Here is an 18502-nt window from a genome sequence, read left to right on the forward strand (position 1 = left end):
CGTGAGTAGTTTTTGCCTGCCGACCTGGGAGCGCTGGCGGGGCCGGGCGGGGGCGCAACTCGGTTAGGCCGGCCAGGCGGGTGGGAAGATGGACTCGGGGGAAAGGGGGGGGGGGCGTCCCGCCTCTTCTCCCCCCCCCAAAGAAACCCTCCTGCCCCTTTCGTCGAAAATATCTCTCAAAACATCAGGTGGAAGAACGGAGGCTGTGGGGGTCTCCGCTCATCCACCGAGGGGGTGTGCGTGCGGGTGCTTCGCTCCGGCTTGCCTCCGCGGACGCAGGACTGGCGTGTGGCTCGCCCGTGGCGCGCTTAGAGCAAAAAACCTGAAAACTTTGCTTTCTCCCTCCTGGCCGCGGGCCTGCTTGGGGTGGGTGCACGCGAAGAGTGTGAATGGGAATGTGGCGCGGAGAAAGGACGAAAGGAACCGGATTTGGAGATTCCCTTTAATTGAATTCCCGCCTTCCCCTCCAAAAAAAGCACGTCCGGGTGTCCAAAGAGAAGGGGCGCGCGATAATTCCCCCTCTATCCTAAATTCTGGTGGTTTCCCTAATTCCCGACCTCGGGAATTGGAAAGGCGCGCCAGGGCAGAAGTGTAGGAAAAGTAAGGAAGAGGAGAGAGAGGCAGAGAGAGAGGGGGGGGGGAGGGAGAGAGAGAGAGAGAGAGAGAGAGAGAGAGAGAGAGAGAGAGAAAGAAAGAAAGAAAGAAAGAAAGAAAGAAAGAAAGAAAGAAAGAAAGAAAGAAAGAAAGAAAGAAAGAAAGAAAGAAAGAATCCGAGGCAAAATTAGCTCGCCATTGGATTTCAGAACGAACCCAGGTAACCTTTAAAAAATAAAGAGAGAGAGAGAAAAACAGAGGGAGGGAGGGAGAGAGAGAGGGAGGGGGAGAGGGAGAAAGAAAGAAAGAAAGAAAGAAAGAAAGAAAGAAAGAAAGAAAGAAAGAAAGAAAGAAAAAAACATCCGAGGCAAAATTAGCTGGCCAGTGGACCTCAGAACGAACCGGGTATACTTTTTAAAAAAATAACATTTCAGAGCAAAAAAAGAGAAGAAAAGCCAACGAACACGTCAATTTAATGGGGGGAGGAAGGGGGAGAGAAAGAGAGAGAGAGAGAGACTGTTGTTATCTAGAGAGCAGAGTTCACGGGTATATCCGTTCGGGCGAGAGAAAACGTTACCAATTCTATACCAATTCTGTATCCAAAAAAACCCGACCGCGCGAATATTATATTCGTGAGGTCGGAACGAAGGACAAAATCCCGGGGACGTCGAAGGCCGAGTGGGTCTGTTCGCCCGTGGATTTCCCCCGCCTTCCCACCCCTTGGGGCTTTTCCGCCCTTGTGGCATCGCCCCCCCGCGCGCCTCCTGCCCTGAAGTATAAAAGGGGAGCCTTGCGCAACGACGCGCGTAACTCGCGACGCCTCTCAATAAATAGACTTTCCCCTATTTGCGGCCGGAGTTTGTTGGCCCAGATTGGATTTTTCTCACTCTCCCCTTCCTCCAATCTCGGGGCGAAGGGGGGTGAGTGACGGGGAGGGGGAGACCACGACGGTGGCTAAAGGAGACTGGGAACCTGGGCTCGCGCGCGGGCGGTTGCCTAGGAATTTACGAAGGGGGTTTGGTATTTTCTCTTCGCTCTTTGTCAGGCGGGGTGCGGGGATAATGGGGCGGGAGAGAAAAGGGGGGGTGGGGTGGAAACAGGAGAGATTAACTTACGAGGTTCTCTTTCTCCTTTCTTTCTTCTCCATCCTCCCCTCTCTCCCCCCCCTCCCCCCGTCACCTTGTCTCGCAGAAGTGGGAGGGTTGGTTCTCCCCCAAAACCACCGGGAAGTAAGTACATAGTTAGTCATTTCATTGAGTCCGATAATGAAGAGGACGACTCCGTCCTTCGCCCCCCCCACCCGCCCCCGCCTACTATTTGTAGGACAACATTGGAAGCGTGTTGGGGGGCGGGAAGCGGGGAGGGGGGCGAGGCGTGCTGAGAAAGCCCCGCGGGGCAGGGAGGTTTGGTTCCTTTCCTTCTCCCACGGCGGAGGCGAGGCGGACTTCTTGGAAAGAAAGAAAAAGTTAGGAATTTAGAGAGAGAGAGAGAGAGAGAGAGAGAGAGAGAGAGAGAGAGAGAGAGAGAGAGAGAAATAACTCACCCCAACCACCCAGGTAAAAGAAGATGAAATAAACACCAAAGGCCTTTCTTGGCCTACTGCCAGTGTGTGTGTGGGGGGAGAGGGGTGTCCCCCCCTGATCTGGATTTAGATACCCTTTTCCCTTTCTTTTACATAAGAATCGCTGATAAGTTGGAAGAAACAAGCCACGATGACTGCCCCCCCCACCTCCAGGGGAGCGATTTTTAGATTAAGTTGGAACAAAGGAATAAGGAAAAAAGAAAAGTAGAAAGGTGAAAGGAAGGAAGGAAGGAAGGAAGGAAGGAAGGAAGGAAGGAAGGAGAACGTTGGAGAGAGGAAGGAAGAAGGGAGGGATAGGGGAGAGAGGGGGGGGGAGAAAGGAAGGAAGGAGACAGGGAAAAGGAAGGAAAAGAATAGAAAGAAAAAGAAAAGGAAAAAGGAAAGGGAGAGGGGAAAGGAAGGAAGGAGAACGTTGGAGAGAGAAACGAAGGAAGAAGGGAGGGATAGAGGGAGAGAGGGAGGGAGGGGAGGGAGAAAGGAAGGAAGGAGACAGGGAAAAGGAACGGAAAGAATAGAAAGGAAAAGAAAAGGAAAAAAGGAAAGGGAGAGGGGAAAGGAAGGAAGGAGAATGTTGGAGAGAGAAACGAAGGAAGAAGGGAGGGATAGAGGGAGAGAGGGAGGGAGGGGAGGGAGAAAGGAAGGAAGGAGACAGGGAAAAGGAACGGAAAGAATAGAAAGGAAAAGAAAAGGAAAAAGGAAAGGGAGAGGGGAAAGGAAGGAAGGAGAATGTTGGAGAGAGAAACGAAGGAAGAAGGGAGGGATAGAGGAAGGGAGGGAGGGAGCGGGAGGGGAGGGGGAAAGGAAGGAAGGAAGGAAGGAGACAGGGAAAAGGAAGGGAAAGAATAGAAAGGAAAAGAAAAGGGAAAAAAGGAAAGGGAGAGGGGAAAGGAAGGAAGGAGAGAAATGGGAAGCGAAATTTTGAAAGAGAGAGGGGAAGAGAGGGAAAAGAGGTATAAAAGAAAAAGGGGGAGTTGTGGGGGAGGAAAGGGAAGGGGGAAAAGGAAGGAAAGAGAAAAGGGAGAAAGGAAAAGGAAGGCAAAAGGCAAGGGAAGGATTGTTTCCCCTCCCCACCCCCACCCCACTTGGGTACAGGTGGAATAAGAAGGAAAGGCCCCCAAACGGAACCCACCCCCTCCCTAAGTGGGAGCAATTGGTTGGAAACAAAAGACGGGGGGATATGCAAACTTATACCCAAGAGAGTGAGGGGCGGCATGCAGCAACCCAGCTGGGGTGGGGAGGGAAGGGGAGGGGAGGGGGGGCTGGACAATATTTTGTATTTAGGCCAAACCAGTTTGGAGAGACTGTTCTGGAGAGGTGGGGGGCTTCCCTTCCGCTCCCTCCCTTCACTCGTTCCTTTTTTCTCCCTCTCTTTCCTCCCCTTCCTTTTTTTCCCTCCCTCCTTCCTCCCCCTCCCCTTTTCCTTCCCTCCTTTCCTCCCTCTCTTCCCCCTTTTCCTTCCTCGCTTCCCCCTTTCCTTCCTTCTTCCCTCCCTCCCTTCATTCCCTCCTTCCTTTTTTCTTCCTCACTTTCTTTCTGTCTTCCCTCCCCTTTTTCCTCCCTCTCTTCCCCCTTTTCCTTCCTTCTTCCCTCCCTCCATTTCTTCCTCCCTCCCTTTTTCTTCCTCTTTTCTTTCTTTCCTTCCTTCTTGCTCTCCCTCCCTCCCTCCCTCCCTCTCTCTTCCCTCCGCTCTCTCTGTGTCCAATTTCAGACAATACTTTGAAAAGATCATTCTAACTTTCACCAATCAAGGTTATAAAATTCACCTCCCCCAAAAACTTCTTCCCCCTTTCCTCATCATCCTTGACATCAAAACAAAAATGTTCCACTTTTGTCAACGAAATTGAGAAAAAGGAGTATATATTTAAGCCAGTGTTATCCGCCCCCAGTCACCCCCTCCCCAAGACAGGCATAGAACCAGCCAGGGTCCTTCCACGGTACTAACAAAAAGGAGAAATCATTTATTCAAGAAGAAAAAAAAACCCGCTTTTAAATCCACACTGTACCAACGCTGTTTTTTTCCCTTTCTTTTTTTCCTTTCCCTTCTTTTATCTCCTTCGCTTTCTTTCCTTCTTTCTTTCCTTCTTTCTTCCTTCCTTTCTTTCTCCTTCCTCTTCCCTAATATACCTTTGATATATTTATTCTGATCAAATCCCTACGGAATTAGGTTCTCTCCATCGGCTTGGGATGGCGCCTTGAACGAATGCAACCGGTCCCTTTTCTCGACTTCTCCTGTAGTTCCGGATTCCGTTTTTTCTTCCCCGAAATTTCAGGTCCGAAACCCCCAAAAGAAATCCCCACGAGAATAGCTTTCGCTGCGACGAAGCCGAGGGTCCAAATTTCGCCCCGGCGAGACCTACGGGGGGCGGGGATGCGTTTTCGTGGGCTCTTTATTTTTACGCGGCGTGGCAGAGAGCGGTGAGTCGAGAAGAAAGGGGAAAAAAAAAACTAAAAACACGCAACGTGGCCTGGGGACTCTTTTTTGGAAAGAAAACGACGCTTCTCCGTTTTCCTTTCCCTTGTCTTCCTAACACGCGAAGCGCTCTTCTTTAACCCTTTCCTTCTCGTGCACGTGTGAACGCATCGAAAAGGAAGCCAAACCCGTTCCCGTCTGCCAAGGTTTCACCTCCTGGATTCCTACCCATCGAGGCGCATTATAGGGCTCCCGCAAGTCCGCAACGGGCCTCCCCCTCCCCGAAATCAAAGGAGAAAACCCAGTTCAGGGTTGCAAGAAAGGCTCCCCCACACGCCCCCATTCCCTCCCTAAGCAACGCCACAGCTTGGGAAGACACTGGTTTTGGACCCGTGGCTTCCGTGGCAAGCTGGCGGTGGGTTTCCCCTTTGATATGGGGTGGGTGGGAGTGGGGGAGGAACAACAGCCGGAAGGGACGATAAATAATTCGAGGGGTTAAATGGGAGACGGGCCGAACGGGCCCGGATTTGGAGACGGATGCGCAGCTTTGAGCTTTTCGTTTGGAAACGTCGGCACCGGGTTTTAATCCGGGCGTTTTTAGGTTTTTCTTATCCCTTGCGCGCCCCGGTGGTGGCCAAAAAGGGAGGGGAGGGGGGGCAACGGAGATGGTCCTTGTTGGACCATTTAAACTCCCTTCATCCCACTCTCCAATCCGGTTTATTTGGAAGGCTGGCTTCCTCAACCAGCCCCGGGAGTTAACGCGTTTCGCCACCGCCGGCGTTCTCAGCAGCTTTTCATCCTTCAGAGAAGGACGGTGGGGTGTTTTTTTTAGCGCCTGGTTGTAACCCACCCCTCACTTAACCAAGGGGAGGATTTCCCCACCCCTCCCCGGGATCGTTTCTAGCACCCCCCCACCTTCTCCGTTTTAAGGTTTAGATCAGGAGCGAAATTAGGTCCCCGTTATAGGTGAACAGAACGGATATTGTCCGGATTCGATTCGATCCCTCACAATTCGAGTCCACAGCTGGAAACAAGCGGTTTTTAAATATCTCTCTTACACCCACACGCGATTTTTAACACCCAGGAAAGAAAGGGAAGGGCAAAGGGGGAAGAGAATAGAAAAAGAAAAGGAGGGAGAGAGGCAGGGAAGAAGGGAAGGAGGTAGGAAGGTAGGAGCGCAAAAGGGAGAGAAAGCGAGGAAGAAAGCAAGGGAGGGAGGGATATAAAAAGGAGAGAGAGAAAGAAAAAGGGACAGAGTAAGGGAAGAAGGGAGCAAGAGGAGGAAGGAAGAAAAGAAAGAAAGAGACGGAGGAAGGTTGGTAGGATGGAAGGAGTGTAAGGGAGAGAAAGAGAGAGAAAAGAAAGGGGGGAGGGAAAGGGGGAGTGAAAATTACAAAGTAGAAAAGGAAAGGATGAAAAAGAGAAAAGGAAATAAGAAAGCCGAAAAATAGAAAGGTCGATTAGAGAAAAAAAAATAGGAGAAAGAAGATAGGGAGGAGGAAAAAAGGAAAGGAAAAAGGGAGGAAAACAGGAGAGAATAATCGAGAAAAAAGAGCAAAAAGTAAACAAACGGGAGAATGCAGTAGAAGGAAGGAAGGAAGGAAGGAAGGAAGGAAGGAAGGAAGGAAGGAAGGAAGGAAGGAAGGAAGGAAGGAAGGAAGGAAGGAAGGAAAAGAGATGAAAAACCCACGAGTCCTTTGGCTAGCATTCCAGCCCGTCGCAAGCTGGCCGCCTCTCTCCCCTTACCAATCCCAGCGCCTCCTACCCACAAACCTTGGCTCTTCCTCCGTCGCCCCCTCCCCCGCCAAACACACGCCCTGGGTGGGTTGGGGGGTCCCAAGCGCGGTGGAGCATCCGGTCCGGTGAAAACGGCCATCCCTCCCCGCCTCCGCCTCTCTCCTCCTCTTCCTCCTCCTCCTCCGAAGGCGATGGCGCGCCGTCGGTGGAATCCGACTACACTGTGTTTGGTTTAAAACCACCACCAAATAAAGGAATTAAAAAATCAAAGGAACCCCCCCCCCAAAGGCTCCCGGGAGGGGTGGTGGTGGAAGAGACGAGAGAGGAGCACCCCGCTCGGAAAGAGGTTTGCCGGGCGGGCGCAGAGGGATCCTAAAGCAACGAAGGGAGGGCGGCATCTGTTCTTCAATTCGTTCAGTGCGGTCGAGGCTGCGCTGGGTTGTCCACCCCCCCGCCCGGATTTTTCTAATTAATTACCTCTGATCTGTTCCGAGTCCAAATTATTTTTCACCCCACCCACCCCGCCTCTTCCCAACCTTCCCAGCTTCGGAGGTGCTTTTGCAAACACCCCCAAAAAAACCCCTAACTCCAAATTAAAATCGCCTCATGATTGGGATGGAAGGGGGAGGGGGGAGTAGGGGAGGGGGGAGGTAGAAAGATCTTTGGATTTAGGGTGATCCTCGCTGAATCTTTTTGTGTGTGGGGGTGGTGGGTGGGCGGGCTACGCATATAGGACCCGACCGGAGAGAGGGCTCGAACTCCCGGAGCGCAGAAGCGTCCAAGCTTTCTTCGGAATCCGGTCCCGGGAGCGCCCTTAAAGGAGGGAGGCTTGGATTTACGTGCCGCCTGGCGCTCCTCTAGGAGAACAGGCGGCGGTGTGAAACACCCCCCCACCCCCTCTCTCTCACACACACACCCCAGTTTGTGCGTGTCCCTGTGCGCACGCGCCCGTCGAGCGGAGGGTTCGTGCTCTCTCGGGTTGCACACACAAAGGGCTCGAGGAACGGGCTAGCCGTCTACCTGCGCCGTAGTTATGCTATCCTGCCCTGTCTCTCCTGTTCTATCATCTAACTATATGTGTGCATCTGTCATCCTATTATCGCTCTCTCTTTCTATCTATATCTATATCTATCTATATGTATCTATATCTATCTATATCTATCTCTATCTATCTATCTATCTATCTATCTATCTATCTATCTATCTATCTATCTATCTATCTATCTTATCTACCGCTATCTATTTATCAATCACCAAGCTAGCTATTATCCTATCCTATCCCATCTCCTCCTTTTCTTTATCTATCTATCTATCTATCTATCGCTATCTATTTATCTATCAATCACCTAGCTAGCGAGTTAGCCATTATGCTATCCTATCCCATCTCCTCCTCCTCTTTTCTTTCTCTTTCTCTCTCCCCCTCTCCTATCTATCTATCTATCTATCTATCTATCTATCTATCTATCTATCATCTAGCTAGTTAGCTATTATCCTATCTATCCTATCCCATCCTCCTCCTCCTTCTCTCCTCCTCCTCTTTCTCCCTCCCTCCCTCTCCCTCTCCCATTCATCCCATCCCTTCCTTCCTTCCTTCCTTCCTTCCTTCCTTCCTTCCTTCCTTCCTTCCTTCCTTCCTTCCTTCCTTCCTTCCTTCCTTCCTTCCTTCCTTCCTTCCTTCCTTCCTTCCCTCCTACCTACCACGTGCGGATTAATTTTTAGGGGGACCCCTCTGTCCTAACTAACCGCGCTCCAGCCCCGCCGAGGCACTAAAGCCCCCCCCCCCCCCATCTTCCAAACCCAGCCACTAACCCGGGCTGGACGCCTGCTCTCCTTCGCACCTCCTAGAGATCTCGCGCCGGCCGGGTTAGTGGCCTGCGAACAAAACCCACTCCCCGCCCCCACCCCCCAAAAAAAGTCATTCTCCGCGCGGATTTAGAGGAAGGGTGGGGAAGGGGCGGTCAGGCAACCCAATAAAAGATAGAGAAGGGAATACACGACCCGGTTCTTTTGGCGTTTCCTCATTAAAAGCTCCTTTGTGGGGCGGGGAGAGAAGGGGGGTGGTAGGAGAAGATAGAGGGGCGAGTTCTTCCCCCCCCCCTCCCCCCGGCTTCTTCTTTAAACATTAAACAAGCGCACCGAGCCCAGCACGGTTCCTTCAGCCCGGCTGCGGGCGCCTCCTAAGCGGCCCACGTTACAAATTGTAAATTTAAATTGCACGTCGGATTCATTACCGCCTCCCTTTGATTTCAGTCAGCCGTGAAAATTGTACAGCTCCACTACTGAGAAAGTGTTTTGTCGCAAAGAGCAACGGCCTAATCACGCGCTCCCCGGACCCCCCTCCCCTCCCCAAGTCCACCCCCTTCTCTCTCCCCCCAAATCTCTCTCTCTCTTCCTCATCCACACAAAAGCGTAATTATTTTGTTTTGGGTGTAAATATAACCTAGGGTACAAAAAGTCCGAGCGAGTCTTGAATTCATTGGAGGGGGGGGGGGGGTGGGGGCGTTTCGAGAGGGATCTGTTCGAAAATAATGCGGAGATTCGAGTGAATGGATGAAAGGAAGGAAGGAAGGAAGCCACGGTTCCTGTGATGGGAGGCGAGGGAGAGAGGAAGGTAGGTAGGAAGGAAGGGAGGAAGGAAGGAAGGAAGGAAGGAAGGAAGGAAGGAAGGAAGGAAGGAAGGAAGGAAGGAAGGAAGGAAGGAAGGAAGGATAATTTTTTAAAAAGCAAAGCTGCATCGCATCCGAATATTTAGTTTCTGGAAGTAAAGGAGAGGGAGGGAGAAAGAAATCTCTTCTGGGACACAATCTTTCGGAAACGGGATGTGGGTTCCTTCCCAAAGACCCTTCCTTCCTTCCTTCCTTCCTTCCTTCCTTCCTTCCTTCCTTCCTTCCTTCCTTCCTTCCTTCCTTCTCTCTCTCTCCTTTCCTTCCTTCCTTCCTCCTCCTCTTCCTTCCTTCCTTCCTTCCTTCCTTCCTTCCTTCCTTCCTTCCTTCCTTCCTTCCTTCCTTCCTTCCTTTCCTTCCTTCCTTCTTCCCCTATTTTCGTTTTTGTTCTGAGGGTGAGTCTTGGAATAAATTAAACCCAGGCCCAGCTCTATCGCTTTCTGAATGGAGGCAACAACCGTCGCCCCTTCTAGCCCCCCCCCCACGCGCCCCCCTTTCGCGAGCACCCTTGCCCGGTAAGGCGCGACGCCAAGGCCCCGTTTTTCTCTTGCAACCACGGAGCGTTTGTTAAATCGTGAGAACTGACAAATCGCGCGTTCGCTCACTCGCGCTTCGTCCCATCAGTTGCTTCGCGAGTATGTCTCGGTCACCCAGCAAAGCCAAATCGCTGAAACGAAAGGCAGGGGTGGCTTGACGCGCGTTTGTGCGTGCATACGCGCAAACGCGCGCGCGCAACTTCTCTTTAAAGTTTCCGACTTTTGCAAGAAGTTTCGTAGCAGCCGAAGAGGTAGTAGCTCTTGTTTTTATTTTCAAATCCTTTAAAATTTGTCCACGCCCGCCTTGGGATGGGAATTGGGAAGCCCACCCAATTTTTCAATATTTGGTTCGAGAAAACGCCAGGCTTCACGAACTCAATTGCCAGTGGGCAAACGTATAACGCCCCCGACCGGGTGGGTGCGGGCCTAAACTGAGCCAGCATCTTGCCCAGTGAACAAGCAAAGGAAGACAGAAAAGTAAAATGCGGAAGGAAAATAATAATAATAATAATAATAATAATAATAATAATAATAATAATAATAATAATAATAATAATAATAATAATAATAGTAATGATTTGACAAATGGCTTAGGGCTTAGGCCTTTCAGGAAGAAAAGCATGGATTTTGATTTCCTGCAAGGTGGAAGAAAAAGAAAGAAAGAAAAGAAAACAGAGAAAGAAAAAAGACAGAAGAAAGAAAGGGAAGGAAGGAAGGAAGGAAAGAAAGAAAGAAAGAAAGAAAGAGCAAGGAAGGAAGGAAGGAAGGAAGGAAGGAAGGAAGGAAGGAAGGAAGGAAAGAAAAAAGAAAGAAAGAGCAAGGAAGGAAGGAAGGAAGGAAGAAAGAAAGAAGGAAGAAGGAAGGAAGGAAGTGAAACTGGTGGGTCCCCCCCCCCAGTTTTCATCTCCCTTTGGGAGGAAATTCCCCCTTTCTACTCCGGGGTGTCCGATTGCCTGAGCCGGGGTTGGAGTCAGAGGCTGGCTGCCCCCACCTTCTTTCGATCCGTCTCCTCCCGTCTCCTCCCCACCATCCGAGGCTGCCTGCGGGGTCCCCACTTCTGCTGGCCAAAAGGGGAGGGGGTCGCGCACGTGAGTGGACAGCAGTGGGCGGGAGGAAGAAACCCCGCTAATTAATAGAGTCATTAAGGAGGCCTTGTTCTTACCCACCCAAAACAAATAAAAAAGGTTGGAGGGCAAAGAAGGGCGAAGGATGCCCAAGAATTAGTTAACCCTTCTCTTTTTGGACTTTCATCCCCCCTCTCCTTCCTCAAATCAATCCCTCCCTCCCTTCCTATCTCCCTCCCTCCTCCCTTTCTTCACATACCTTCCCTTCCTTTTCCTTCCTCTGTCATTCCTTCCCTCCCCTTCCTTTCCCCTCTATCCCTTTCCCTCTCTCCCTCCTTCCTTCCTTCCTTCCTTCCTTCCTTCCTTCCTTCCTTCCTTCCTTCCTTCCTTCCTCCTTTCCATCTCCCTCCCTTTCTCCCTTTCCCCCCATACCTTCCCTCGTCTTCTCCTCTCTCCCCTTCCCTTCTTCTACCCTCCCCTCCCCCTTCCCCCTCCCTCTCCTCTCTCCCCCCTTCCTTCTTTCTTTCTTTCTTTCTTTCTTTCCTTCCTTCCCTTCCCCCTTCCCCTTTCTTTCAGATTCATAAACCTCCCACCACCAGCTTTGGAGGGCAAGGGATAACAGAAGATGGAGGGGAGGGGGAAAGCAAGCAAGCTCAGGCCAGATCACGGATCCCTGCATTCCAGTGTGGCGCCCTCGGAGGCAGACAGGGGGAAAATAGCAAGCTGCCGTGAAGAAGAAACCAGGCATGGCTGGAAAAAGGGAAAGACAACCTGGAACCGGGAGGATGGAGGCCTTAAAAAAAGCCCCCCCCCCCCTGTCTATTTTTTTTTTTTTTGACTGACAGCTTGGGAGATGCTACGAATCTGACTTACCTTTGGAAGCTGAGGGGGGGTCAACGGGCCTTCTGCCCACATCTGGACGTGGGAATTATCTGATCGGGAGACAAGAAAGGATTTTGGGTTGCAACCTTTGCAAACAGAAGGGGAGGAGGTTTGTGTTTCTGTGTGTGTGTGTGTGTGTGTATTGGGTGCTTTTTTGAAGGCTGAAGGAGCTTCTTGGATAAGAGCTGAAAGGCCTTCAAAGAAAAACCAAAATGTCTTGGGGACAAAAAAGCACCTCTGGGACAACCATGATCTGGAGGGCTGAGAACCTCCATAGACCTTTTTGTCTTAAATGTAAGAGTTATTCCTTTCCTTTTTGCTCTTCTTCAGGCCAGAGAGAGACCCTGAAGAAGTAATTCTCCTCCATTTCTCTCAACCGGATGGATCAACCATGATGCCAACAAGTCAACTTCGACATGGCTTGGACTCCCTGCTTAGATCCACATGCAACCTGTTGAAGACAGGTTAGCACTCATTAAGCACGGGGCTTACAAAACATGGCTTGCTCAAACAAATCAACCTGATTATGGCTTAAGAAGAAACACAGCCACACACACACACACACCACGCTAACACCATGACTAGGTTTCCACAGCCTCCTGAATACCCCATGTTGTCATGAGCCCAGCCACTGAAAAGTTAGGGGGGATGTTAGACACCCTTCAAATTATATTTAGAGTCCTCTCTAAATGGAGGAAGGTTGTCCATGAGGTTGCCGGACATGACTTTGCAACTAACAACAATAACTGCTGAAGATGTAGAGTATATACGATATTGTTCTTAACGATTGGGGTATTGTGATGGGTGACATTGTTCTTAACGATTGGGGTATTGTGATGTGTGACATTGTTCTTAACGATTGGGGTATTGTGATGTGTGACATTGTTCTTAACTATTGGGGTATTGTGATGTGTGACATTGTTCTTGACAATTGGGGTATTGTGACGGGTGACATTGTTCTTAACGACTGGTTTATGGCAATGTGTGCTTCTCAAAACTGTATAAAAGGCAGTCCACTATAGAGTAGGGATATCCCATTTTGGAACTTGCTTCTTTGGAAATAAAAGTCTTATGTCAAACAAACAAAGAACAAATTATATTTAGAGTCTTCTATGGGGTTCCTGAACATCCCTTCATTTGTCCTGGACAAGATTAACTCTGAGATCCAAGAGACAAAGTTGAACTTCTGATCTTCTCAACATCTGTACAGTCCCATTAATGTTGAGCAGGGTATTTTAACACAACCTAGCGTGTGAAGAGAAATCCAAGTGAGGCCCTAATAAAAATCCAAGTGAGGCCCTAATAAAAATTCTGGAAGAAAACAGCCAAGCTCAGAGAACACCAAGGACCTTAGAGGTCCTAAATATTTCAAGGAAGAACTTTTGTTATCTGGTCAATTTTGAAAGGCTCTCGTGAAAGGATCACTGTTGATTCGTTTCAGAGCCAGAAATTCCTGAAATGTTCCTTCTGCGTTTGGGGACTATCCCCCCCCACCACCACTTGTTGGAAAATAAATGGTTTTCAATCTCCCTTTTCACTCACAGTGCAATTCTTGAAGAGCAAAGTCAGGTCTGTTGAGGTTGGGATTGGCTTGGGGTTTGCTAGAGAATGTCCTCACAAGCACTTTGAATCCGAAATAGTTATGCGTTAGCTTGATCGTCAATGCGCTGTGCCAAAACATCTCATCTGTTTTGTTTTTTTTTAATGGATCAGCGAGTCCTGCAAGCACAGAAAATCGAGGTGCTTCTGTAAATCTTGGGTAAATAAGCACAGTCGTGAAAATGCAACCTCTGAACATCTACATATTGGGTCTAAATTCCGAGCAGTCCCAAGCAGGAACGCTTGAGAGCAATTGGTTGCGTTTTATCCAATGCATCTTGTTAGCTTTCCAAGAAGTTCGCCCTGTTGGTCTTTCCTTCCTTATTGATGTGGAGGCTTCATATCTAAGCAAATAAGTAAAAGTGCTCACTGAAATCTGCTACCAGCCAGATGAAGGATCTTCCTTGGGATTCCCAGGCCCATCCTTGAAGGGAATCAATACATAGAACAATCAAGACAAAAGAAACAAGATGAGGATCCCTGAACAACTGTATGTGTGTTTGTGATATTCCCTGGGACCTAAATGTTTGTGGAATATTCATTGAATGGAGCGTAATCAGTTCTTTGTAGCAATAAATTGGAAGGCGATTGCCAAGCATTCTTGGAGGCAGAACAGGTGTGTGTACAGATGAAACATGCAAATTCTTCTTCATTAAAGCATCTTTGGCGTTTATTAATTCTCACTGCGCTCTTCGTGGACTACGGTTGGATTTAAAGAAGTGAACAGCTGATCGTGATGTTTATTTTTTTTAAAAAAAAACAAAGTAACATCACCACATCCCTTTTGGATGGGGACTTCCCTGCCTTCCAACCAGTGAAGCTTCTTGAGTGGCGTGTCTAAAAAGAAACTTTTCATTCTGCTTCGAAATTCTGCTTTTTTAAAAAAAATTCCTTTAGAAAGGGAAGCGCTGTTTAATGTCTACATACTAGTGGCATTGGGCTGTGCCTGGAAAATCCACAAACGGCGTCTGAAGACTTTGTGGTAATCAGGTGCATTCGCTTATCCAGCGTCCAGGAATAACCTGGTGGAGGCTCTTGCAGATGTTTTATTATCCAAACTTGGTAACACCGTTAGTGCTAGTACTAGCAACATGGTAGTATCAGCACTGATACTACCTAGTTTGAATTGGGAAAGGTCTGCAAAGAAACCACCAAGCTCGGAGAGCACCAAGGATCCCACAGTCCTCCTCCTCCTCCTCCTCCTCCTCCCCACTTCCTCTTTTCCTCCACTCCTCAAACTCCACTCTCTTCTGGCACTGATGATGTTACCTAGTTGGGTAATGAAATGTCTGCAAAAATATTTTTCCATATTTTCTTCCCCCCCCCCGCCCCCACACACCCAATTCCAGCCTTAATATCACCCTTGATCTGAGATGCAAACGGACAATCCCAAATCCCGATTTAACACGGTTCCTGAAACCTTTTACACGTTTTTTTTATGGGCTGGGACAACATAGGTTGCATTTTCACCTTATAATCGGTGGGGTGAAGGGGGCAGCGATGGTGGGGAGTGGGGGGGGGGGGCGGGCTCTCTAGAATTGGCAAGAAAGACCAAACTTCCCGAACAAGGCTCTTACAACCCTTACAACCCAGTCCGGTGCAAGCCATTGTCGTCGTGTGAATGGAAGGGGGATCCGTCCTGTACATTCATTTCAGCCACTGTTCGTCTTTTCGTTCCTGCCCCCCTCACCCCCCCGCCCACCCCTCGTTTTTAAGGCTTGGCTGCTTTCGCCGAGGGGTTTACATTAACATTTTGCATTGGATGAGCCGGCCGGGGACAGACGGGACCGAAAGGCACAAATAGGGTTGGAATGGGGGCTGGGGGGGAGGAGATAAACGTTCATTCTGCTTGTCCCTTTCCTTCCCCCCCCTCCCATGGCTGTGTGTGGCTCAGTCACTGCGGTGTCGTCGTCCCCCCGTTTGCCTTTGTTTAGGAGGGGTTTTGAAGGGTGTGTGTGTGTGCGTGTGTGTGTGTGACGAAGAAGGGCATAAAAATAGGGACCTTCCAGGATCGAAAAAGAGGCGTGAAACGGGGCTGGTCGGATCGGGGGAAAGCCGGTGGCTTCGCAGAGGTGGGAGACTCTCTGTCTGTCTGTCTGTCTGTCTGTGTGTGTGTGTGTGTGTGTGTGTGTGTGTGTGTGTGTGTGTGTGTGTGGTGGGGGAGTCAATCTGCTGGATTTCTCTCCGCGCCCCCACCCCCCCTCCTCCTCTTCCATTTTGGCCTCCAAGGATTCTCCGTCACGAACTGGCTTGGCTGGCTGGCAATTGGGAAAGAGAGAGGAAAGGAAAAGGGAATGGGGGGTGTGTGCGCGCGCGCGCGTGTGTTTTGCCCCGAGGTAACTTCTGGTAGAGGTTCATAGGTGAGCAATCCGGGGAGGGGGGAAGGGAGGGAGGGAGGGGGCAACTGCATAAAGTCAACCCCGCTCTTTTCCGTCCCCGCCCGCCCCCCCGCCCCCCCGCGCGCAGCAAGGAGGGCCACCGAGGGCGAGGAGAGCGGAGCGCGCACCGCAAGGCGAAGCTGGAAGAAAAGAGGGAGGAGAGGTTAGCAAGGGGCGGGGAGGGTCGCGTTAAGCGCCGCCTCCTTCGAAAGAGGAGGGTGGGGTGGGGTGGGTAGGTGGGTTGAGGGGAAAGCAGGTTTGGTGGGGGGTTGGGCCCCAGCGAGGGCAAGCCAGGTTGGATTGTTGCGTTGTGAAGGAATGCGGGCTGTCTCTCTCTTTTTCTCTCTCTGTCTCTCTCTGTCCCTCCATCCCTTTCCCCCTCTCCCTTTTTCTCACTCTTTCTCTTTCTCTCTCCTTCTCTTTTTCCCCTTTTCTCTCTCTCTCTTTCTCTCTCCCCTCTTTCCCCCTCCTTTTCTCTTTCTCTTTCACTCTTTCTTCTCTCTCTCCCCCTTTCTTCTCTCCCTCTCTTTCTCCTCCTTTCTTTCTTCTCTCTCTCTCTCCCCCTCTTCTTTCTCCCCTTTTCCCTCTCTCTTTCTCTCCCGCTCTCCCTCCCTCTTTCTCTTTCTGTCCCTCCCCCTCCCTTTCTCTTTCTCTCTTTCTTCTCTCTCTCTCCCTTTCTCCCCTTTCTCTTTCTTCTCTCTCTCTCTCCCTCTCCCTCTCTCCCCCTCTCCCTCCCTCTTTCTCTTTCTCTCTCCCCCCCTCTCTCCCTTTCTCTCTTTCTTCTCTCTCTCTCTCTCTCTCTCTCTCTGTCCTTTTCTTTCTCTCCCTCCCCCCACATGCCCTTCCCATTTCACCTTTCCAAACTGGGTCTCCCCACCCGATATTTCAAGGCTCAGGGGTAGTATCCACATTTAAAAAAATAAAAATAAATAACAGCCATGCCTGAAAGATGCCACTAGTCCAAAGATCAGAGGGGCGGGCTGAGAGACGGGGGAGAGTGATGTGAGTAAGGCTATTTCATTCTCCTTTTGCTTCCAGCCTTATCCACCCTTCCTCGACCCAGGGTCTCTTCAAAAGGGTGAGTTTCTAGCTCCCATTAAAAGCAAAAATGGATACCCCCCCCCCGCCCCTCCTGGGCAGGGTTCGTGAATGCTCACTTTTTTGGTGCGGGGAATCTCACCAGTCTGGTATAAGGGGGTTAAAGCACCAGGCTAGAAACCAGAAGAGGTTGAATTCTAGTCCAGCCTTAAGCATGAAATCTGGCAGGGTGACTTTGGGCCAATCGCCAGGAGACGGGGAGTTCTAGTCCTCCCTTTATGCATGAAAGCCAATTGGGTGACTTTGGGTCAGTCCTCAGGAGACTGGGAGCTCTAGTTCTTCCTTTAGGCACAAAAACTGGCTGCATGACTTTGTGCCAATCGCCAGGAGACGGGGAGTTCTAGTCCTGCCTTAGGTTTAAAAACAGGCTGGGTGACTTTGGGCCAGTGTCTTTTTCTCAGCCCATCTTGCAGCAGCGGTTGTGGTGGGGGAAACTAGCATAAAGAAGGAATTTTTGGGGGATTTGTTTCCCATCCTGAGTTATTTATAAAGTAATAAAGGCAGGATAAACATCTAATCGATAAATAGAGAAAGTTTAACTCGATCGGAATCTTTCGAATCTCATCCCAGGGAGCCTATAGCTCCATGGCAGGCCTGATATCAGGTGCTGTGGATTCTCAAAAACCAATGCACTGCTTTCAATGGGTTTTCTTCCTTCATCAGCTGTGCAAGACCATCTCTCTCCAGAATCAGAATTTTTAAAAAAAAATTAATTTGGGATTAGGGCTCTGCCTGCACCGAGTTCATGTCATGCAACGCGCACTTTTTAAAACAAGGAATCTAATTCTCCAGTTAATGATGATACAACTTCAAAGGGCATGTTCTCACCAGTGTAACCTTTGTTTTCCTTGGCTTCTCTTCCTTGTTGAAGAAGGAAATGAAGACAAATGGAGGGACCCTGTTAAGAACAATAAAGTCAAATCCCTTTCAAACCCCAAGGGCGCTTGGATCCATGAAACTGAGGCAAGACCTGGCTAGCTTCATTGGAGACCAGAAACCGCTGCGAAAACCAGGCCGCTAAATAAATAGGACCACACACTCGTTTCACACCCTAGTATTCATTTGTTTTCCTTTAAAAAAGACAAAACACTATATATAGGAACGGGCAACCTAGAACAATTTTAAAAGAGAAGATCTACCAGCTTAACAAACGACAATAATTCTGTATTGTGCAGCTGCAAAAATTCCGTTCGTTTTCATGTTTGGGTGGGTAGGTGGCGAAATGAGGTTTTTCTCTGCCTCCAAATATAATGATTTAATACTTTAAAAAAATGTGACTCCCTCCGTTTAAAAACCAATCCAAATAAGACCAACGACATGGCGGTTAAGGGGAAGCAAAAGGATCAGGAAATCGCGCCCAGGCAAACACCACTGGTCTGTAATTGCAATCTTGCTTCTTCACCAAGCCCACGTCTAAAAATCCAGTAACAATAACTCTTTCTTCTCTCCCCGTAGAACAAATTAGAACAAATGCGTTAGAAAAGACCTGTGTTTAGTTGCTGGACAGAATGAAGATCCTCGTTTCCTAAAAGAAATAACTGCCCCAAACAAAAATAAGGAAGTTTTTCTCGATTCCCTTTGCCCGGGAATTTATTTATTTTTGCTTTGTGTGTGTGTGTGTGTGTGTGTGTGTGTGTGTGTGTGTATGCGTGCACGCCTGCCTATCCTGTTACACTTGGCTGTGTTCGTGGGATTCTCCCAACCCAGACAGTTAAGTTGCTGGGAGCAAAATATGCTAATCGCCCTTACCTCGATTTGTTTGTTTTTAGAGAACTTAGCCTGTCGTTCGAATTCAGCTCGTTTGGTGGTTCGGTGGGCTGTGTGAACCCTGAAAACGGGTTAACTCGGTAATCAGGTTAAGCGTATTTCATGAATAGATAATATTTTATTCCTGCAGTGTGGCTGGCGCGAGAGACGCTTGGGGATCGAGGGCTCAGGAGCTAACCAGGGTGCTGAAGA

This window comes from Pseudonaja textilis, chromosome 15 (genome assembly GCF_049901715.1).
Source record: "Pseudonaja textilis isolate UNSWEBS1 chromosome 15, rPseTex1.2, whole genome shotgun sequence".
Taxonomy (NCBI): domain Eukaryota; kingdom Metazoa; phylum Chordata; class Lepidosauria; order Squamata; family Elapidae; genus Pseudonaja; species Pseudonaja textilis.